The sequence below is a fragment of the Giraffa tippelskirchi genome, chromosome 6 (assembly GCF_054371585.1).
Source record: "Giraffa tippelskirchi isolate mGirTip1 chromosome 6, T2T-mGirTip1v1.2.pri, whole genome shotgun sequence".
Lineage (NCBI taxonomy): Eukaryota > Metazoa > Chordata > Mammalia > Artiodactyla > Giraffidae > Giraffa > Giraffa tippelskirchi.
This window is the reverse complement of record NC_137280.1, coordinates 33,381,725-33,405,561: the sequence shown is the minus strand read 5'-3', so window position 1 is coordinate 33,405,561 and position 23,837 is coordinate 33,381,725. Positions and strand designations below refer to the sequence as shown.

Genomic DNA, 23,837 nt, shown 5'->3' with positions numbered 1-23,837 from the left:
AGATGAAGTACCTTTTAATCATCTTAAAATTATGAGAATGACAGTGCCACAGTTTGAGAAGGAAAAAAAAAACCAAAAAACAAAAAAACCTGCAGCTCCTCCAAAAGCTCTAGCCAGTAGACTTTTGCTCACACTTCATTAGCTAAAACTAGGTCATATGACCAGGAGAGGCTTGGCTACCAGGAATTCCACAGAGGAAAGTAGTAGAGAGTGTTGCTTCTCTACTAAAAACTGGGTTGCATTAATTGGAAGCAGAATGGAGGAATATGCAGAAAACTAGGAGCATCTGCCACATGAGGTTTCCTTTCTTTTTTTTTTTTAACACCCTCATAGCTATGTCTAAGTAAAAACTGATCCAAAGTTCACAGGTTTTTTTGTTTAGGTACAAGAAATTACTGACTAGTGCTAATTTCAATCTAAAACTTCTGGTTACTTTTTATGTTACCCTAAGAGGTTGCAACTCAGGGGTAAAAAACATATATATATATATATATATATATATATATATATATATATTTGACATTATAAGTTTTTAAGATGAGGGTCCTGCCTCAGAAATGTATGAAGCCCCAGTAAGTATAATGCTTTGCATACAGAAGTCTACATTTTTTCTGAAGTATGAATGGGATGGTTCCAGAAAATGAAGCCAGTTTTATCCCAAAGCCTGGCAAACTGAAGTGTACAGCACCTCCCAAGCAACCACGCAAAGCAAGCATCAAGTTGCCTAAGAGAAGACTGCATATAAACAAGAAGCTCAAATAAAATTTCTTCGAAGTGTCTAAACAGTGAAGGAAAACAGAGAAGCATATTGAAGGACTTTCACACAGAACAGTGGTGCTCTCAGCTACAGACAGTAGGGTGCAGATGGGTTCCAGCTGACGAATGTAAAGACAGCATCCCTCAGCATGTTCCTTGGATCCAGGGAGAAGGAAGCTACTCTCTGTTACAGGCTTAACTGTGTCCCCTGAAATTTATATCTGGAAGTCCCAACCCCTATATCTCAGAATGTGACTTTGTTTTGAACATGGCAGATATAATTAGTAAAGATGAGAGCATACTGGAACAGAGTGAGGCCCTGATCCAATATAACTGATGTCTTTATAAACAAGGGAAATTTGGACACAGACAGGCACACAGGGAGAAAGACATGTGACAATGAAGGTAGAGATCAGGATGATGCTTGCACAAGACAAAGAACCCCAAAGAATGTCAGCAAATCATCAAAAGCTAGGAGAGAGTCATGGAATTGAATGTCTCTCAGAGTTCTCAGAAGGAAGCAACCCTGTTGAGACCTTGAACTTAGACTTCCAGTCTCCAGAACTGGGAGAGAAGACATTATTATTCTTTAAGCCACCTAGTTTGTTGCATTTTGTTACATAGTCTGAGCTAACTAACACACTCTCTAAAGAAAGATGATGATAATTGGCTTTAGTTTTTTTTCCATCAAGACAACAGATCTGAAGGCTACAGACCTAAGCAAATAGTGATTTTCCAGGAAATCAACTTTACCCCTTCTGATGGTTGGGCAGTCTTACTAAGTTAATCAACAAAAGACATATGGGAATGCTGTGGCCTCAAATTCCAAATAGTCTCTCTAGTTTGTGTTTATGAATTTCCATATGGGGAAGCCATAGTTGGAATCAGAAGCTAAAGTTTCATTCCATACTATGCTGATTCACTGGCTGAAGAACTTTGGCAAATGACCCATACTCTCTGAAATTCAGTTATAATTAGTAAAGAAATTTTAAAGAAAATGGAGACAATACCTAGTCCAAAGGAATGCTCTGAACATTAAATGATGCAATGTAATACACACAGTTCTGTGGATGGCACTTAGTAATCTTTCAAGAAATTTTAATAAGGTTAACACTCCTGAGTTGTATCTACAGATCAGTTCAGTTTAGTTGCTCAGTCATGTCCAATTCTTTGCAAACGCATGGACTGAAGCTCACTAGGCTTCCCTGTCCTTCACTATCTCTCAGAGCTTGCTCAAACTCATGTCCATTGAGTCAGTGATGCCATCCAACCATCTCATCCTCTGTCATCCCCTTCTCCTCCCACCTTCAATCTTTCCCAGCATCAGGGTCGTTTCCAAGGAGTCAGTTCTTTGCATCAGGTGGCCAAAGTACTGGAGCTTCAGCTTCAACATCAGTCCTTCCAATGAATATTCAGGACTGATTTCCTTTAGGATTGACTGGTTTGATTGCCTTGCAATCCAAGGACTCTCAAGAGTCTTCTCCAACATCACAGTTCAAAAGCATCAATTCTTCGGTGCTGACATAGTCCAATTCTTACATCCATACATGACTACTGGAAAAACGATAGCTTTGACTAGGTGGATCTTTGCTGGCAAAGTAATGTCTCTGCTTTTTAATATGCTGTCTAGGTTGGTCATAGCTTTTCTTCCAAGGAGTAAAAGTCTTTTAATTTCATGGCTGTAGTGATACTGGAGCCCCCAAAATAAAGTCTCACTGTTTCCATTATTTCCCCATCTATTTGCCATGAAGTGATGGGACCAGATGCCATGATCTTAGTTTTCTGAATGTTGAGTTTTAAGGCAACGATTTCACTTTCCTCATTCACTTTTATCAAGAGGCTCTTTAGTTCTTCTTTGCTCTCTGCCATAAGGGTGGTGCCATCTGCATATCTGAGGTTATTGATATTTCTCCCAGCAATCTTGCGCTTCATCCAGCACGGCGTTTCGCATGATGTACTCTGCATGTAAGTTAAATAAGCAGGGTGACAACATACAGCCTTGACGGGCTCCTTTCCTGATTTGGAACCAGTCTGTTGCTCCATGTCCAGTTCTAACTGTTGCTTCTTCACCTGCATACAGATTACTCAGGAGGCAGGTCAGGTGGTCTGGTATTCCCATCTCTTTAAGAATTTTCCGCTGTTTGTTGTGATCCACACAGTCAAAGGTTTTGACGTAGTCAATAAAGCAGAAGTAGATATTTTCCTGGAACTCTCTTGCTTTTTCTATGATCCAACAGATATTGGCAATTTGATCTCTGGTTCCTCTGCTTTTTCTAAATCCAATTTGAACATCAGAAGTTCACGGTTCACGTACTGTTGAAGCCTCACTTGGAGAACTTTGAGCATTACTTTGCTAGAGTGTGAGATGAGTGCAATTGTGCAGTAGTTTGAGCATTCTTTAGCATTGCCTTTCTTTGGGATTGGAATGAAAACTGACCTTTTCCAGTCCTGTGGCCACTGCTGAGTTTTCCACACTTGCTGGTATATTGAGTGCAGCATGTTCACAGCATCATCTTTTAGGATTTGAAACAGATCAACTGGAATTCTATCACCTGTACTAGCTTTGTTCGTAGTGATGCTTCCTAAGGCCCACTTGACTTCACATTCCAGGATGTCTGGCTCTAGTCCAGTGATCACACCATCATGGTTATTTGGGGCATGACGATCTTTTTTGTATAGTTCTTCTGTGCATTCTTGCCACCTCTTCTTAATATCTTCTGCTTCTGTTTAGGTCCATACCATTTCTGGACCACTTATTGTACTCATCTTTGCATGAAATGTTCCCTTGGTATCTCTAATTTTCTTGAAGAGATCGCTAGTCTTTCCCATTCTATTGTTTTTCTCTATTTCTTTGCATTGATCACTGAGGAAGGCTTTCTTATCTCTCCTTGCTATTCTTTGGAACTCTGCATTCAAATGTGTATATCTTTCCTTTTCTCCTTTGCCTTTAGCTTCTCTTCTTTTCTCAGTTATTTGTAAGGACTCTTCATACAACTATTTTGCCTTTTTGGATTTCTTTTTCTTGGGGATGGTCTTGATTACTGCCTCCTGTATAATGCCATGAACCTCCATCCATAGTTCCTCAGGGACTCTATCTGTCAGATCTAATCCCTTGAATCTATTTGTTACTTCCACTGCATAATCATAAGGGATTTGATTTAGGTCATACCTGAATGACCCAGTGGTTTTCCCTACTTTCTTCAATTTAAGTCTGAATTTTGCAATAAGGAGTTCATGATCTGAGCCACAGTCAGCTCCTGGTCTTGTTTTTGCTGACTGTATAGAGCTTCTCCATCTACAGATAGTATCTACAGATAGTGCTATAGTAGAATAAAACATGATTTCTGAGGCATAATCAACTCTCAATAATCTATAAGAAAAGGTTATTATAGGAAGTAATATCATTAGTAACTAATCTAAAGCCTATGTTTTCCAAATGAAAATTTTTATTGTTTTTCATTATAGAACTTATATACATGCATGCGTGCTAAGTCATTTAAGTCGTGTCTGACTCTGTGCAACCCTATGGACTCTAGCCCCCCAGGCTCCTCTGTCCATTGGGATTCTCCAGGCAAGAATTCTGGAGTGGTTTGCCACGTCCTCCTGCAGGGGATCTTCCCAACCCAGGGATCAAACCCATGTCTCTTATGTCCCCTGCATTGGCAGGCAGGTTCTTTACCACTAGTGCCACCTGGTAAGCCCATAGAACTCATGTATGCTCATTATAAAATGTTTAAATGATATAAATATGTATAAGGTAGAATTATAATTGTATATTTCCCAAATCCAAGGTTCAGTGCTTATTTTTCATATTTCTTTAGACACGTCTGTGTGTTTAATAGAAATTTTTATAAATTATTTTAAACAAAAATGGATCATATTCTGTATGCTCCCAACAGATTGATTCAGCTCTGTTCAATAATTCATCTTCAACCTTTCATGCCATACATACTACAAGCTCTATCTTAATGTTTCCAATGTTGTATGGTGACTTCCCTGGTAGTCCAGCGGTAAAGAACCTGCCTGCCAATGCAGAGGACATGGGTTTCATCCCTGGTTCGGGAAGATTCCACATGCTGCAGGGCAACTAAGTCCATGTGCCAACTACTGAACCTGCACTCCGGAGCCCACAAGCTGCAACTACTGAGCCCACGCGGGTTGCAACTACTGAGGTTTGCACACCTTAGAGCCTGTACTCTGCAACAAGAGAAACCACTGACGTGAGAAGCCTGCACACTGCAACTAAAGAAAGCTCGCACACAGTGACAAAAACTCAGCACAGCCAAAAATAAAGTAAAATTTAAAAAAAAATGCTGTAAAATAATAATGTTTTATGGATATACAAAATATATTTACTCAAGTTGTTTGAACATTCAGATTTGTCTGCAATTTGTAAAATTCACAACGTTATAGTAAATAAAAACTACACCTTAGAAGGGGCTTCCCAGGTGGCTCAGTGGTAAAGAATCTGCCTGCCAATGCCGGAGACACAAGCTCGATCCCTGGGTCGGGAGATTCCCTGGAGAAGGAAATGGCAACCCACTCCAGTATTCTTGCCTAGGAAATCCTACGTTCAGAGAAGCCTGGTGGGCTACAGTCCATGGGGTCTCAAAAGAATCAGACATGACTCAGCAACTAAACACCACCACTGCCACTGTGGAGAATGGATCTATTTTCTCCAGTCTTTTAAAAATAAAACAAGGCATTGTTGGAAGGAAGGAAAGAAAATGAAAAGGGGAATGTTTATTCATTTATCTAATAATTTTGGTTTATATAACGTCAAATAACACATTTGTAGGTTGTCTTGTCGAATTTTACTGATAATTTTCCTGAATGAGAATTAACTGAATTGAGTGGCACTAAGTCATGTGTACACAGCTTTAGATAAAAGCTATACGATCCAATAAAAACTGATCTTCATTGAACATGTAATGAATTTCATCTAAATAACCTAGTCCCAGGTTTTCATAATTTTTTCAACATTTTGACATTCTGCAGGAAACCCACTGTGAATCACCTCTAAAGCCAGATGGCAAAGCTTCTCAAATGACATGCCCAGAACTCACCCAGGCAGACATCCTAGGATCTTAGCTTTGTTTTGCAGATGAAATAAAGCAGGGTTTTGACTTAACATTCATTAAGAAAGAGAAGGAAAATATTTTTCTTCTGTGTTAACTCTGGGAATGTTAAGCAATGCAAACATTTTAGAAGCAGCAGTTCATGATACCATGTGGGCAGACATACTGTGCCAGGAGACACTCTTGCTTGGAAAGACGACTCTTCTTTCTCTAGTGGGTCTACATATACTATGTGGTTTCCATCAAAATTCCACTGAGAGTTTTCAAAAGGATTTTGGCTAGCTCTTCCCAAAGTCATCAAAAGAGCAGATTCTAAGAATAGCCAAAATATTTTGTATCAAAAAAGATAAAACTCAATGTACCAAATCAAAATGTAAAGTGACAGTTATTAAAACATTGGGGTGACTAACAGGAATTGACTAATTGAAACAGAATATAAAAGTCTGGAAATGAACATATATATGTGTGTGTGTATATATATAAATGAGAGTTCATTATGTGATAGAGGTGATGGCTCAATTCATAGGTAAAATTGTTCGCTACTTAAAATGCAGATAGAAAAAGTAGAAATCTATTTGAAAAAAATAAACTATTTATTTCATTATATACACAAATGAAAGAATCAAATATATAACAGAAGCTTCAGAAAGCAGCAGAAGGAAGAAGATTCTAATAAGACTATTAACAAATTTTGGACTGATTCATGAACAGAAAGCACTGTGTTGTGTGCTCAGTCGCTTCAGTCGTGTCTGACCCTTTGCGACCCTATGGACTGTAGCCCACCCAGCTCCTCTGTCCATAGGATTCTCCAGGCAAGAATACTGGAGTGGGTTGCCATGCCCTCCTTCATAGGATCTTCCCGACCCAGGGATCGAAACCGCATCTCCTGCATCTCCAGCACTGCAGGCAGATTCTTTACCTGCTGAGCCATCAGGGAGACCTAGACGCGCACACACACACACACACACACGCACGCACACACATCAAAGTCTTTTTAAGTAAGACACAAAACTCAAAGGATACATATACAAACATTGGTAGATTTTACTAAATCTTTCAAATTAGTTACTTTGAAAAATATCTTTAAGATTGTTCAAAAAATAAAGAAAAGTGGGGGAAAATATTTACAAAAAATATCAACACTCACAATAGTAACAGCTCTTACAAGTCTAAGAATAACATATTGAAACCACTAGGGAAAATGCACAAAGAATTTGAATAGACAGTTCAAATAAAAAGAGAGCAAATCATCAATAAATATTAAAAGATATTCATCCTTGTGGTTAGCGAGGAACTAGAAATAATTAAAACAACACTAACATGACATTTTCACTTGTCAGATGTACAATAATTAAAAAATCATATCTAGTAACAACAAAGGTGCAGGAAAACGGACATTCAGCATTTGATGCAAGAGAACAAATAGCCTTTTCACAACGTGATTCCATAATGTTCACCACATTCAAATGTATTTATATTTTGGCCCAGTAATCTTACCTTTCAGTTTCTCTCCCAGAAGCCCACTCACAATTGCTTAAAGATACTTGGGCAAAGGTGTTGCTGCTGCTGCTAAGTCGCTATTGCACCATTATTTTCTAAGTTACCCGTGAAGCACATGCCAACTACATAAAACACGTTAAAACACAAAAAATGATTAATGGGTGACTAGAAGGCTCAAAGGGACAAAAATACCAAGAAGAAACCTGGCTAGAGTGAACACTCTACGACTCAGTTCAATAAAAAGGCTGGAGGAGACACAGGGTAGAAAGAAACCACGTTTTTTTCAGATTCTCCCTCGTTTCAAGAAAGATCCAAATCTTGTGTATAAAATATTAGAATCAGATTTCTGTTTTGCACCTTAATTGTGTTTCTTTTCTACCTGAAGTCAAGATGCTCCTTAAGAAATCTTAAATGAATAAGAGGTTTTACATCGGTGCCTTCTAGTTCTGATGTCCAAAGCTAAAATGAATAATGACTATCTTCAACTGAAAACACACTCTTTTCAGGGCACTAAACAAAGTCACATATTTACTAAAGCTAAGAGGAAGGAAATATTGCTCATCGGGCCACAGTCAGAGTTATATCCTCACCAATAGACATCTATAATATTCTTTTCTCTGCTTTTTGCTAAAGGTTCATGCAGTTCGAACTTCTACAGCCATGTTTATCTACCTAATTGCATATTGCAACCTGCATTTGGAAGGCTAGTTCCATTTCATTACAGCTTCCCACAGGCAAAACAACAATATTTGTTTAAACTCATCCATTGAACCAAAAAAGTGACTACTGTTTTCCTGTTCAACTGATACCAATATTGAATCTGAACACTAAAATGATGAAAGATATCTGTCTGGCTGAACAGAGAACAAGAGATTTTAGGCTCAAAGCACATCACCACATCCTTCCTTCAAAATGGGTTCATAAATAGTATGCAAAACTCAGTTTTGTATCACTGGGAAGACACTATTCTATTCCAAGTCCTTTTAACCATACACCTGCTTCCAACCACTAGTGATGCTTAAGTCTTTCTCACTTGGCTTCTCCTATCTCCCCAAACCAAAGGACTATGTCTATTCCAGGATGGTACATGCTTCACTTTCTAACAGTTAGCACTCCCACAGATCCCTTTGGATCCCTATCATGCTATATTCTTTTAGAGTTTCCTGCAAATGGAGATTCCACTTACCTGCGTTATGAGGTATCGGGTATCCAGAAAGAATGATTAAGACTTAGGACTTAAAATTGAACTACTGAAGGCAATTGCAGCTCTGCCATGTCACTTGTATGTCCGTGAGCATATTATTGAACCTCCTTCAGCATTAGTTTCTTTATCTGCAAAGTGGGAATAATAAAAGCACTTGTAGGGTTGTCAAGATCATTAAATAGACTAGTATGGTGTCTGGCATGTAAAAAATACAAAATATTCAGCTCTAATTGCTAGATTCTCATTATCTCCCTGTACACCCCTACCTTAGACATACTTAGCAAAACATGTTACACAAATTCCCAGGAGGCCACAGGACTGCCTGCAGGTTTTCCCAGGATGTGGGCAAGTACACAGCACTGAAGGCAATTCCACCGAGCAGGAGGTGAACTTCCACCCAGACTCCTAGGCATGCCTGCCTCTCCATTTCCTATTTCGCTTTATGGAGACCCAGATAAAAGGGACACCGGTTCCATGACTCTATGCCACTGTGTACACATCTATACTTTGTAAAATCAGCCTTTCTGTAACCCTAGATGTGCATGCATGTGTCCACTGCTAGACTGTGAACTTGAAGGAGGCACCAACTTCATTCCTCTTTGTATTTCTCTTGGTAACTGCCTGGACCATGTCTGGAGAAGCAGCATGCATGCTCAGTGGTGTCGACTCATTGTGACCCCATGGACTATAGCCCATCAAGGCTCTTCTGTCCGTGGAATCTTCCTGGCAAGAATACTGGAGTGGGTTGCCATGCCCTCCTCTAGTGTCTGGAGAAGAGTGAAGGCTAAATAAAGAGTGAATGAATGGTTGTAATACTTATCAACAAGACAACTGAACCAGCTCAAGGCAAAAGGGAATTTGCCTTGTTCTTTCCTAGCTCCCTTTTCCCCAACTGTAAGGATATTCTTCCTTTGGTTAATAATGCCTTCCAGCATGCCTTAGCTTGTCTCCATCTGTGTTTTGGATTCCTTCCTTCCATCTCTTTGTATCTGAACTAACTTTTTCTCTGTCAAATAGCAATCAGGTATGAATGCATTCATTAATCAGGTAGGCAGCCCCTAAGACAAGGTACAAACAAAGGAATGTAACAAAAAGTTAAAAATCTTAATCCAAGGAAAACTTGTGTGTAAAGAACTTAACATGGGTCACTAGAAGGGGGGAATGTCTAGTTCTGTCCCTGATAGCTGAGAGAAAGACAACTATTTATTTATTTATTTTCCAAGAGGCTTTTTTAAAATTACAATTTAGCTGCTTTACAATGTTGTGCTAATTTCTGCTGTATAGCAAAGTGAATCAGCTACACATATACATATATCCCCTCTATGTCACCATAGAGCATTGAGTAGAGTTCCTTGTGTTATACAGGAGGTTCTCATTAGTTATCTATTTTAAATATAATAGTGTAATATGCATTTGATCATTCCTTCTCCTTGGAATCCTGATGGTTTCTTTAAGTGACTCTGAGGATAGCTATTGTACACATAGAATGTGAACAAGTCTGGCCAGCCTGCTGCTGCTATACTAATTTATCTTTTCTCTGGTTTTTTCCAGAGCCACATTCGAAAGAATCAAAGTCCATGCAGAAAGTATTCTGAGAACAGCTACTGCTGTGTTTGCAGAACTGTTTTTCAGAGGAACTAGAGATATCAGAGGAGTTATCGAGTTCAGATGTCAGAAGCAGCATTATTATGAACACAATCAAATATTTGATTTCTTTGAGTGACCGCATGTAACTCCTCTACATAGCCAATGAGTAACATGACCAAAGACTGGTACTTTCCCTCACAGTTGAAACCTCCAGCTAAATGAATCACAGTAGTTCTATGAGAAAGTGAGGGGAAAACCCACCAATAACGAGCCAAGAGATTTTCAAGTCTAACTGAGGAAGTAACTGGGGGAAGTGGGGAGTCAGAATGCCTAGCAGATCCACTGCTTTTCTGATGGCATCTCCTATGTGCTCATCTCAGAATGCAGAGTGTATTACATTACACTGATTGCCTTTATTTGATTAGAGTGGAAACTGCCTGAGGATTAAGTGTTACCTGACAGAGCAGGAACAGTGGATTGGTGACTCAGGTGCCTGAGTCTGAGTACAGTGTTGGCCATTATATCTCCATAAACTTGGATTAGTTATTTCACCTCTTTGGACTTTCAATTTTGTAAACTGAAGACACTATTACTATCTTCTTCATAAAATCATTGTTGGTATTGCTTGCAATAATTAATCCATCTAAAACCCTACGTTTAGGCCCAGATAAAATTACTGATGATCAATAATTACCAATTGCTATTGCTGACCACTGCTGTCCTCCAAGTACAGAGCCCAGGGCACAGAAAATTCTCAAGATAAATTTAATGTCGGTCCCAAGTGTTGTCCCATGGAACTACTATGTTGGTGAATAAATGAAATAGTCTGGAACAATCATGTCATTGTATCATCACACCTCTGCTTACATCATCAAACAATTCTATTCTTTATTCATTGAGTAGATTGCATGAAATTCTGTAGCAGCTCTATAAGGATAACAGGAATTTAAAATATGCCAAAGGAGTTATTTCTTTCTTCAACAAATATTTTTTGACACAGATACAGTTTTCCAATAGTGAAAACATTACAAAAATGACAGAAAGGTAACATTTCTATATCATTCTAATTAATGATAACAGTCTGTAATTATTACCCACCACCCAATAAGCATGGTGCAAGGCTCTTTATATATATTAGCTCATTTTATGATGACAAAAAAGGGCAAGGTCATTATTATGCTCATTTTAGAGAGAAGAAAACTAAGATGTAAACACACTCAATAACTTGCCTAACATTTTTCAGCTAGAGTTTTCCAAAGCTGAAATCTCTTCTGTATTTCCAAAGCCTGTTCTTTTTCTATTTTCTTATTATCCCTCTTTCAATATCTTACTATAATATCAGGCAGAATGAAATAAGTACTCTATTGGAGGTATGAGTAAATTGTCATGGAACTCCTGAACTCTGAAACTCTGGGAAAGAAAACAGTGAATTTGAATGGTAGAGAATGAGGAGTGATCTTAATCAGGACATTTTAAATAAACCATACAATAAGGGGAAATAGGAGGAGATGGAGGGAACTCCAGGATGTGAAATCGTATCAGTCAAGCCTTAGCAATGTCACTTCACAGAGTAGAGTAGCTGTGTGCTCCAACTTTAAAAATAGGCTGCCGGTAGGTGCAGATTCTATCTAGGTAGGGATAGAATGACCAGAGTGTCGAGAAAGACTGTTCTTTAAAGTATGGACACAATCTCCACATATTCACCAACTTTACTGCATATCTGAAACACAGATGAACTTGGACGCTATCTTTGTTTTATAGAATCATCACAATTCCTATTTGAGAGGGTTTGACTTAATGACCTTTTTACAGTAATACACATGGGCTTCCCTGGTGGCTCAGTGGCAAAGAGTCCACCTGCCAATGCAAGAGACGTAGGTTCGATCCTTGGGTAGGGAAGATCCCTTGGAGAAGGAAATGACAACCCACTCCAGTATTCTTGCCTGGAGAATGGGCAGAGTCTGGTGGGCTACAGTCCATGGGGTTGCAAAAGAGTTGGACATAACTCAGCAACAACAATATAACACACACACACACACACACACACACACAACTACGAGCAGACGATGTCTAAACAATCATACCTTGGTCATGCATTCTCTCCACTCATTTTTCTGACATAAGGCAAATTACCCATAGATTATTCTCAGTCCTACAAATAATTGATAAGCAAATACATAAGGTGAAATTCATCTGGTGCAAGACCTAAGGGAGAGAGAGACCACTTGCTTTATCAATGACTCCAAAGCAGGTGTTTTAAGAGGAATACAGGGTTTAGAAAGTGGTAGGCTTGGGCATCAATACACAGCATGTCGGAGAGCAAGTTCATAGGACTGTGGGCCTTCAAGATGGTCTGTTCCCCCAGTTTGATAGACAGAAGGTTCCTATAACCCTGGACTTGCACCAGAACCTAGCACCCCTGTTGCCCTAGGCCATCCTACAACTTCATCCTTTAGCTGTTCTGAAAGCAGTGGCTGCCACCGCTAGAATACATCCCGTTTGCCTCTAAAAGGAAGGCTTTTTTTGGCTACAGCAGAAGGAAAGTGGGAAGATAAAACAAACTTTAATTCATCTGTTCTTACTCATAGGCTTCCCATCAAGGGTGGGTTTTATCCTTATTTAGAATCAATACTAAGTAAAGAAAGTATAAATATACCAATTGAAAACCTCTTTCTGTGGATGCCTCGGCAGCCACAGCTAAATTGCTTGAGGTTTACGGACACCATGCATTTTCCCCAGCGCTTATTCTGAAACCCTCAAGTGTTAAACTCAATCATTTCCTGGGACCCTTGAGAGAATGGAATCTAAGATCTGTTAATAGGGTTTTTTTTGCTTGTTTGTGTTTGGGAGGGGGAGGGGGACTGTCATTCTGGAACAATTAGGTAAATCCCTAACAGACGGATGGAGTTTTTGAATCCTAATTGCTTGTGTTCAATATTTGTCCCCAAGAGATAAGAGTAACTATATTTAAGTTGAGTACCACCATGTCTGAGAAGAGTAGGAGGATCTGGGTGAAACTGACGAATTTCCCCTGGGCACTTCCCATAGGTTATCCTTGTGTCAAGGGATTCAGCCCTCAGAGATCTCCCAGGGTTGCTGTGTGCCGCTCGAGGAAGCGGCACAGACTCTGAATCAGGTGACTTTATGACTCTAACTACTACTACAACCCAAGAGAAGGTCAATCTCCAAAGAAAGTTTATATTCCTCATGTGTAAGATAGAAGACTTGAACTGACATGTCCCTTTAGAGCTCTTCTAACAGTGATCTATTCCACTGAGAGGGTTTTTCTTGGCAAACACAAAATGAGCTACAAGATAAATGCTCAGAGCTGAGTATTTTGAGAAAAAAAGAAAAATGCATGTAGAGAACACACACAAAGAGTTTTTATACCTGTATTTCTTCCCTAAGTTAGAAAACCTGAAATCCTTTGACTGGTACAGATTCTGGGTCAGTAAGTCTCAAGTTAAGTTCACTTTTTTTTAGGAAAGCAGGGATGGATTTATCTTCCTAGTAGGTGAAACCAAAACAACCGTGAGTGATAAGCCTAGATCTTGGGCTACTCTCCAGTCACTTTTCCACTACATTATGCTACCTAGATTTTCTCCTTCAGGCTTAAAAGAAAGAAGAACATGAAATGACAGGCAGATGACTTGGAAAATGTCAAACTATTGTCTCCAGACTTGCTAAAAACTAGTTCTGGAAGATATCTCATATAAGAATGTTTTTGAGGTGCAAAACATGTGGGATGTCAGAAAACTCATCTCTCTCTTGGAGTTTAGAAAGTATCATTCAAAAAAAGCTAAGAAAGATTCTACTGTAGAGAAATCTGCATATATTTTCTTAAACTAGCATGCCGTAATTTATTTGGCCAATGAAGACATACTCTACACAAACCACCAATTATCATTATATCTGACCTGCAAAGACATAGAAGTGATCATTTGTGTAGATCATTTTATCTGTACATTTAAGTGACGGTGTATCCCATCTTAGTATGTGTCCATGCTAAGCTCCTTTTCCTAATCACCTTCATTCAGCACACTTTTTTTTCTTTTTCTTTTTGTAGTACTTTCACTTTCTTTAACAAAGATATTCAGAATTTGCTATGGGCAATGCATACAAATTTTTAAAAATTTTATTGAAGTATAGTTGATTTATAATTTTGTGTTACTTTCAGATGTCCAGTAAAATGAATCTGTTACACATATACTTATATCCACTCTTCTTTAGAGTTTTTTCCCATATAGACCATTACAGAGTATTGAGTAGAGTTCCCTGTGCTAAACAACAGGTCCTTATCAGTAATCTATTAGTTATCTATTTTATATATAGTAGTATATATGTGTCAATCTCAATCTTTCAATTTATCCTTCCCCCTCTTACCCCCTGGCAACTGTAAGTTTATTTTTTACATCTGTAACTCTATTTTGTAGATAAATTCATTTGTACCTTTTTTTTAGATTCCACATATAAATGGTATAATATGATATTTGTCTTTCTCTATCTGACTTACTTCACTCAGTGTGACAATCTTTAGGTCCATCCATGTTGCTGCAAATGGCGTTATTTTGTTTATTTTTATGGCTGAGTAATATTCTATTGTATGTGTCACATCTTCTTTATCCATCCCTCTGCTGATGGACATTTAGGTTGCCTCCATGTCCTGGCTACTGTAAGTAGTGCTGCAGTGAACACTGGGGTGCAAGTATCTTTTCAAATTATGATTTTCTTCAGAGATATGCCTTGGAGTTGAATTGCTGGGTCATATGGTAGTTCTATTTAGTTTTTTTAAGGGACCTCCATAGTGACTGTACCAATTTACATTCTCACTAACAATGTAGGAGGGTTCTCTTTTTCCCACATCCTTCCCAGAATTTATTTGTAGATTTTTGATGATGGCCATTCTAACCAGTGTGAACTGATATCTCATTTAGTTTTTTTGATTTGCATTTCCTTAATAATTAATGACACTGAGCATCTTTTCACATGCCTCTTGGCCCTCAACAGTTTGTTTTTTAGCACAGTATTTGACAATCTGATTCAGTTGTTTCTGCATTCCAGCCTTTGACATCACACCTCTGTATTCTCAGAATTACCTGGCATAATATTGGGTAAGATGTTATGGAAAAACTCAAATGAACATTTTGGCCAACCCAATGCTTGCAAGTCATGGATACTCAAATACCTGTGATGATCCTTTAACTGACCTTTACAAAACTTATAGCCATTTTAATGTGAATGCTCCATTTGATCACGTATATTTGGCCCAACTGACTTCTATAGTCCATTGGTTTTGTGGCATACTATCTAATCATGCACACCCACCCTTTCATGTGTCAGTGAGATGAGTGCAGCAAATCTAATCTTTGATTAAATATAAACCAGGAGTAAAAAGAAGCCACAAGAATCCTCTCTCAAAGCCAGTACACACAGATCAGGGTCAGCAGTTAAAAGCGCATGGTCATCTGACCAGTGACCTATCTTTACCCTTGGGAGCTGGTAAAGTTCCAGATAAGCCCTGGTGAGGAGGATGGATGGTAAGGTGGAATGAGTCCAGACCAGAGTGGCCAGAGGGTCCACGTGGCCTGGAGTGGCTCCGTGTAGTCCTGCCCAGCTGTAGGCCAATATCGGTTAGAGCCCAAATGATAGGGTCACAACCAGTAACAAGTAGCAGATACCAATGGGCACAGGGAACCACACGTGGCCACATGCACAAATTGATCAGAAGGAACAAAAACAAATCATTTAAGATGAAATATGTTGGTGGGGACAAATATATAAGTAGAAAGAAATTGGAACCCTTGTTTACTGTTGTAGGAATGCAACATGGCACAGCCACTAAAGAAAACAGTATGGGAGTTCCTCAAAAAATTAAAAGTGAAACAATCATGTGACCCAGACATCCCACTTTTGGGTATCTATCCCAAAGAACTGAAATCAGGATCTGAAAGTGATATTAATACAATATTGACAGCATTATTCGCAATAGCTAAGCTGTGGAAACAACCTAAATATCCACTGACAGCCAAATGGATAAAGAAAAAGTGGTATTTATACATATAAAATAGTATTCAGCTTAAAAAAATAAAATAAAATTCTGCAATATGTGACAACATGAATGACCCTTGAGGGCATTATGGTAAATGACATAAGCCAGTCACAGAAAGAGAAATACTGCATGATTCCTTTTTTATGTGGTATCTAAAATAGTCAAATTCATAGAATCAAATAGCAGAATGATGGTTACCAATGACCGGGGGAAGAGAGCAATGGGGAGTGACTAGTCAGCGGGCATAATATTTCAGTTAAGCAAGATGAATAAATTCTAGAGACCTGCCGTACAACTTTCAACAGTAATGTATTTCACACTCAAGAATTTGTTAAAAGGGTATATCTCAAGCTACATGTTCTTACCACAATAATGTATTTAAAAATAAAATATGAAATAAAGGTCCTTGAGAATAAATAAATATCCATAAATAAATAAAATACCTATAGGTATTAATATATTACATTATTATTCTGACTCAATGGGCTCTGAAGAAGTGGGTTTAGTTTAGTGAATAAGAGTGTGTGTAGACTGGAATCTGACATACTGTGTTCAAAATCCTCCTGACTTCTCAAAGTTATAAGAATAGAATTAAATGGAATTTTATAGGGCATGTAGCACAGAGGCAGCGCCTAGCATATACTAAGTATATTTTGAACATTTTTAAAAAATATGATACAGGGCACCCTAAGCTGGTGCTCTGTGACCACCTGAAGGGATGGGGTGGTGAGGGAGGTCGAAGGGAGCTCAGGAGGGAGTGGACACATGTATGCCTATGGCCAATTCATACTGACGTATGTCAAAAGCCATCACAATATTGTAAAGTAATTATCCCCCAATTAAAATAAATTAATCAATTAATTTAAAAATAGGAAAGTGTGGAGCCCCTATAATTTTATCATTATTAGTTGGTCTTTGTTTAAAGTTTATTCAGTTGCTCCTCGTACATCTGTCATGATTTCTTTCACTTTCCCCTATTGTTTTCCTTCTCCTCTCTCTTATTCCTGGGTCTTATTTCTTCTCTTTCTGTTCTCTTATACACCAGGTCAACCATAGTCTTTTAAAGGTCTGCTTTCCTTGTGTGTGTGAGAGAGAGAGACAGAGACAGAGAGAGGAAGTAGGGGAGAGAGAACACGTAGAAAGGATGGGCAGACAGAAGGGGGCCATGGAGTGAACGAGGGTCGCAGTAGCTGCCACGTATCTCAGGATCTGAGGAACAGTGGCGTACAGACCATCTTTCCTCCCCCACAAAAGTTCTGTCTGAACTCACAGACAGAACTTAGTGCTCACACATGAAGAGCACTCTGCTCGTGGCTTAACTGCCTTTGATTATGATAAGGGCGCATATCAACCACAATCTTTAGGTATCCGTCAAGCTACTGTCCAAGACACATTGACTCCTCTTATTCACTGGAAATTATTTACGTAACAAATATTTTCCAGAAATCAAATAATAGCTACCAATTTGAAAAACAAGTAAATTCAACTGTTTAGCCGAAGTGGCTCCAAATGACACATATTACACGTGCAAATGTCTCTAACAGACATAAACAATTTTTAAGTAATCTTTTAAAAATTAAATAGAAAATATAAACAGGAAAAATACACAAATTTCAAGGTTACAGCTTGATACATTTTCACAAGGGGTGCACAGCCATACAACTATCACCCTGACCAAGAAACAGAACGTTTCAAACATCCCCGAGTGCCTTCATCTTTCAGGTACCACCCCTCCAAGGGCCACACTATGCAGAGTGCTAACACCATAGATGAACTGCCTGTTTTTGAACTTCACTGAAATAGAGTTATCAGTCTCTAGTCTCTTGTGTCTGGCTTCTTCTGTTCAACATAGCATTATATGATTCATTAAAGTGAAAATGTAAATTAATTTCAATAATGAAAGTTTAGCCAATGAAAATTTGAATTAAGTATAATTCTGAAAACTTTAAAGAGTATATCAAGTATGAAAATGTTCATGCCCCTTGATCCGTTGATTCTATTTCAAATAATCCATCCCCAATTTTTTTAAACAGGTGAGAAGTTACATTCTAAAATGATTATTAAAGGTATATTTAACTTTGATGAAAATTCTAAGATGGGAATAGTTTAAAAAAAAATAAGATTCATCCATGCTAATGCATGCGGCCATAGTCCATTTGTTTCACTGATGTAGATTAATCCTAAGCAGCAGATTTCAATTAGCTTTATATACCAAACTCTTGATGAAAGTGAAAGAGTGAAAAAGTTGGCTTAAAACTCAACATTCAGAAAACAAAGATCATGGCATCTGATCCCATCATTTCATGGCAAATAGATGGGGAAACAGTGGAAACAGTGACAGATTTTATTTTGGGGGGCTCCAAAATCACTGCAGATGGTGACTGCAGTCATGAAATTAAAAGATGCTTGCTCCTTGGAAGAAAAGTTATGACCAACCTAGACAGCATATTAAACAGCAGAGACATTACTTTGCCAGCAAAGGTCCATCTAGTCAAGGCTATGTTTTCTCCAGTAGTCATGTATGGATGTGAGAGTTGGACGGTGAAGAAAGCTAAACACCGAAGAATTGATGCTTTTGAACTGTGGTGTTGGAGAAGACTCTTGAGAGTCCCTTGGACTGCAAGGAGATCCAACCAGTCCATCCTAAAGGAAATCAGTCCTGAATATTTATTGGGAGGACTGATGGTGAAGCTGAAACTCTAATGCTTTGGCCACCTGATGCGAAGAGCTGACTCTTTTGAAAAGACCCTGATGCTGGGAAAGATTGAAGATGGGAGGAGAATGGGACGACAGAGGATAAGATGGTTGGATGGCATCACCAACTCAATGGGCATGAGTTTGGGTAAACTCTGGGAATTGGTGATGGACAGGGAGGCCTGGCATGCTGCAGTCCATGGGGTCGCAAGGAGTGGGACACGACTGAGTGACAGAACTGAACTGAACCAAACCCAGCATACTTTGGATGGCTTATAAGCAGGAGTTATACCTATGAACTAGAGGCAAGAATCTGCTTAACTCTTTTAAAAACTTAATTAATTAATTAATTATTTTATTTTTGGCTGTGCTGGGTCTTCGTTGCTATGCGGGCTCTTGTGGTGAGAGGTAGCTACTCCTGGTTGCACTGAGCAGGCTTCTCATTGCAGTGGCTTCTCTGGTTGCAAAGCATGGGCTCTAGGGCTTTGGGGCTTCATTAGTTGCAGTTCACAGGCTCTAGAGCATGGGTTCAGTAGTTGCAGTGCATGGGCTTAGCTGACCCACAGCATGTGGGATCTTCCTGGACCAGGGATCAAACCAGTGTCTCATGTATCATAAGGTGAATTCTTAGCCGCTGGACCACTAGGGAAACCCTGCTTAACTCTTTAAACAGCTCTTTTTATTTATTCTTTCTCATATAGCGTTCTCCTTGGCAATAACCTGAGACCAGCTTATTTGAAAAAAATGGGCTTTCAAATTATTAATTTCCTGCCTCCTTTTTCCAGGCTCTGCCCCACCAGTGATTCTCCACTTTCCCCCACTATTTCTCCTGTTTCACCCACCCTTCCCAAAAGTATGAACACCAGGAAGTCTGAGGTGTAATATATTTCTTCCCTAACAATATCAGAAAAAAAAAAGAGAAAAACTACATGGGCAGAGGATGTTGGATAAATTTCAATTGCTGTCTAATAGGGTCTTCACACTCTCACTGTTTTGTTTGAAGTGTCATGAATGTTCACACAAATATATATAAGAAAAAAATGTTCTCATGTAAAAAAAACTACTTAAGGTTTACCTGGGCCAATACTTTTTCTACCACACACAGTAGATAGAGAAAAATGAGAGTTAACTATAATGAACTAAAGTGAATATCAATATTATATCCAAGCAAATGGATGCTAAGACCATATATGTGGTTGACTCAGCCATGGAAAAAGCCCTGGAGTATGGAAGAAAGACAGACGAGCCAAAAATGGAAGAAAGGAAGCATACCAGGCAATACAGTTACTCCACCATGTCATTCCTGCCCATCCCAGAGGGGCATAAATAGAAATACTCAGAAATTTAGTACTACTGATATTTAAGCCCAATTTCCAGCAAGGTCAAGACTAATAGCGAGTTATTTGTTTTACTAACTCAGGTTGCACACGCCTTTGGGCGGATCTGGTGCCTTCTTCTATATCTCATTCCGCGCCAAGAACGCTGTTAGCCATCAACAAAACCATAATAGAACCTGAGTCTTCTCCAAGGGCCAATGAAAACACATACCCTGAGCTAATGGGGACATTTACAGGCAAGGATTCCAGTTTCCTTTCTGAAAATGCCACCAAGGCAGACTAGCTAATTAGGTCTTAGGAAGTGACACTGACCAGAAGGACCCACCTGCCTGGAGCTTTGTGAGTGCACCCAGCCTGTTTTCTATTTGTTTTGCTCTTGTTTTTGTTCTTCTAGCTATAAATGAAAATAACTATTTTTGGAATTTCAAAAGGCTCTCTCTGAGATCTGGCCTGTGCATTTACAGTAATTTCAGGAAAATGGGACTGTAGTACTTAACATCACAAAAAGAAAAAAAAAAAAAAACTGTATTCTTTTGGAAATGTTTGGTTATTCCTCTCCCACCCTTATTCTCTTCCTTTTGGAGAAACCTAGAAAAATAACTTTGTCCAAGGCCACCCTGAAATGCAGTGACAATTCCAGGAATGAAATTTAGATGTTTCTCTCAACCCTGTTTCTGGATCCAGCCTAAGAACAGTCATAATTTTCCCAGTATTTCCAATATATGTGTCCTTGTGATGGTCCAACTCAATGTCTTTGTGTTTCTGAAAATAACACAAATTGATGGAGACAGGGATGGTGGACAACAGATACTGGAGTGACACAGACTCAAAGACTTGTAGGTTGCTCTATGAATAAGAATTACTTTGACTTCAACCAAGGTTCTTTGAACCCAAAGAAAGACCACATACAATAAATATTAATCACCAGAAAATGCAATGGGTATTAATGGAGCTTCTATTATAAGTACTTAGAATACACAAGTTTCACTGTCCCTCATATTCTCTTCCTCCAAAATAATAGGAGAAAATGTTACAACTGCAAGTCATGGACTTTATCCATCTAAATAAATAAATAATTTTGGAGGAGTCAAAATACATCAACATGAGAGACAAAACATACCAGAAAATTGTAATGGAATATGGTAGAGCAGACAGAGAATGGACCAGAGAGGCAGATATACCTGACTAGCAATTTCAGTTTTTACTATCAGCTCTGCAGCTGTCTAAATCTCTTTCAGCTTAATTTCTTCAATTATAAAATCAAGACTCAAATATTGAGCCCTTTCAACTGCAAATATCGAAACAACCCAAATTTGTATAAATAACAACACAAATAAGTAAGAAATAAAATAAATTTCTTGACTATGTATAAAAACCTAGGAGTCTCTAGCTTCTGGCAGACTTGGATTCAGGTACTCGATAATGTCAGGAAGTCTGACATATGCCTGAGAGACATAATCTCTCTCATATGTCTCTTTCTTCTGAAATGGTTTAATTTTCAAGTATGCTTTCCCATCACAATGGCCCCCAGAATTCAAGGGTAATATCCTTACACCCCCAACTCTAATGCAATGAAGACTTCTCTGAGCCAACAGGTGGAACAAGAGTTTACAAACTGAACCTCATTTATTCCAATCAGTTATATGTTCAGAAAGAGGCATCTAGAGGAGTCACTGGAAGGACCCTCAAGGTACATCAGAGTGCTATTACCTGAATAAAGGTAAATGACTTCTGAAAAAGCCAAAGAAACCAATATCTTCTACAATGAATCTCAGGATTATTGTAAAAGCAAACAAATAAAACTTATTCCAATGTCCTATAATTTCCATTAAGACAACAATAAATTAAAGTCATTCTTATGGGTGGATTAATCTTTGATATCCAGGAAATATGTGCTTGTATTAACTCCACTAAGAGCACACAACATACTTAGTAGTGAAATCGCCATGATCTGCACAATATTCTGCCCAAATGAGTTAAGGTTTCAAGGTAAGATTTTAGTTAGATTGAAAGGAGAAGAGAATTTAGCCTAGTGAAGAAGAACAGAGCAGTCATTCTAAGGAGAAGTAAAATAAGATAATAACGAGATATTTTTCATATAAGAAAGAGTTTGTGGGCAAGATAAGCATTCTGCTGCTGCTGCTGCTGCTAAGTCGCTTCAGTCGTGTCCAACTCTGTGCGACCCCATAGACGGCAGCCCACCAGGCTCCTCCGTCCCTGGGATTCTCCATGCAAGAACACTGGAGTGGATTGCCATTTCCTTCTCCAATGCATGAAAGGGAAAAGTGAAAGTGAAGTCGCTCAGTCGTGTCCAACTCTTAGCGACCCCATGGACCATAGCCTACCAGACTCCTCTGTCCATGGGATTTTCCAGGCAAGAGTACTGCAGTGAGGTGCCATTGCCTTCTCCATAAGCATTCTAACCAACAGAAAACAACAGATGCAGAAAACCAACTTATGGTTACCGAGGGGTAAAGGTGGGGAGGGATAAATTGGGAGATTGGGACTGACATCCACACAGTACTATATACAAAACAGATAACTAATATGAACCTTGGAGAAGGAAATGACAACCCACTCCAGTATTCTTGCCTGGAGGATCCCATGGACAGAGGAGTCTGGCAGGCTACAGTCCATGGGGTCGCAAGAGACGGACATGACTTAGCAACTAAACCACCAATAAGAACCTACTGTATAGCACAGTGAACTCTAGTCTGTACTCTATAAAAGTAGAGAAGAATCTAAAAAGAATATGGGAAAAGAATCTAAAAAGAATGGACATACATACATATATATGTATGCATACATAACGGATTCACTTTGCCGTACACCTGAAACTAACACAACACTGTAAATCAACTATACTCCAATAAAAAATTTTAAAAAGAAAATGACATATCATTAAGTAAATTTATAAATATTTTAGTAGGAAGAATTTGCATACTTTCATCAAAAATAAAATGTACAGAATTAAGCTCTTAAAACGTCGTCAGCAAGGAAACATGTTTTGGGGGGAGTACTCAATCAGTGTAGTTTTTTGGATACATGCCTCCTCTTTAAGCTGATCTGCATTCAATGAGGCAGGCTGTGTGCACACATAAATTTGACAAATGAAATTCAGCCCTCTTCATTATACGACACAATTAGCTCACTCCAGTACAGATGAGGATTTATTGGTTTAAGCATGTTAATAAAAGCCTGGCTGCAACAGAGAAACAACAAGTCATCTAGAATGAGAAAACTGCATTAATATACATGACGTGGCTTCTAACTGGGGCCAAAAGGAAAACTATTTCCTGGGTTTCAGATAGAGGTCTGTCCAACAACAACCTTAATTTGAGCATTTTGAAGGTAGACTTCAAATAAACAATGAAAAGCAAGACAGGAACATTTAACCAAACATGAAAAGAGTTGTTGTTGTTTTTTTTAACACATAGAGCGTGCCAACCATAAATAATTTTTGCAAGCAATTCTAAGCCAAACTTACCATCCTTCCGGTAATGCACCTACATCAGGCACCAAGAATCCTTATTTCTGGCTATGATGAATTCAGATGAGTTATCCTGTCCTCAAAAAGATGTCTAGAGAAGGCTTTGCTGACTGCCAAAAGCACTGTTCTCTCAAAATAGAAA

General features: G+C 38.7%; 1 protein-coding gene across 20 annotated transcripts in view; it reads right to left on the bottom strand.

The window, feature by feature from the left end:
• COLEC10 (collectin subfamily member 10) overlaps positions 1-23,837 on the bottom strand; it is a 484,235-nt gene that overhangs the window by 314,990 nt on the left and 145,408 nt on the right. For 11 of the 20 annotated variants that reach the window (XR_014058044.1, XR_014058041.1, XR_014058045.1 and 8 more), the window contains one exon: positions 8,521-8,666. The exons of the other annotated variants lie outside the window; for them this stretch is intronic. The gene's annotated coding sequence lies outside the window, so the exon portion shown is untranslated. The remainder of the gene's footprint in view (positions 1-8,520; positions 8,667-23,837) is intronic. 20 annotated transcript variants of the gene reach the window in all.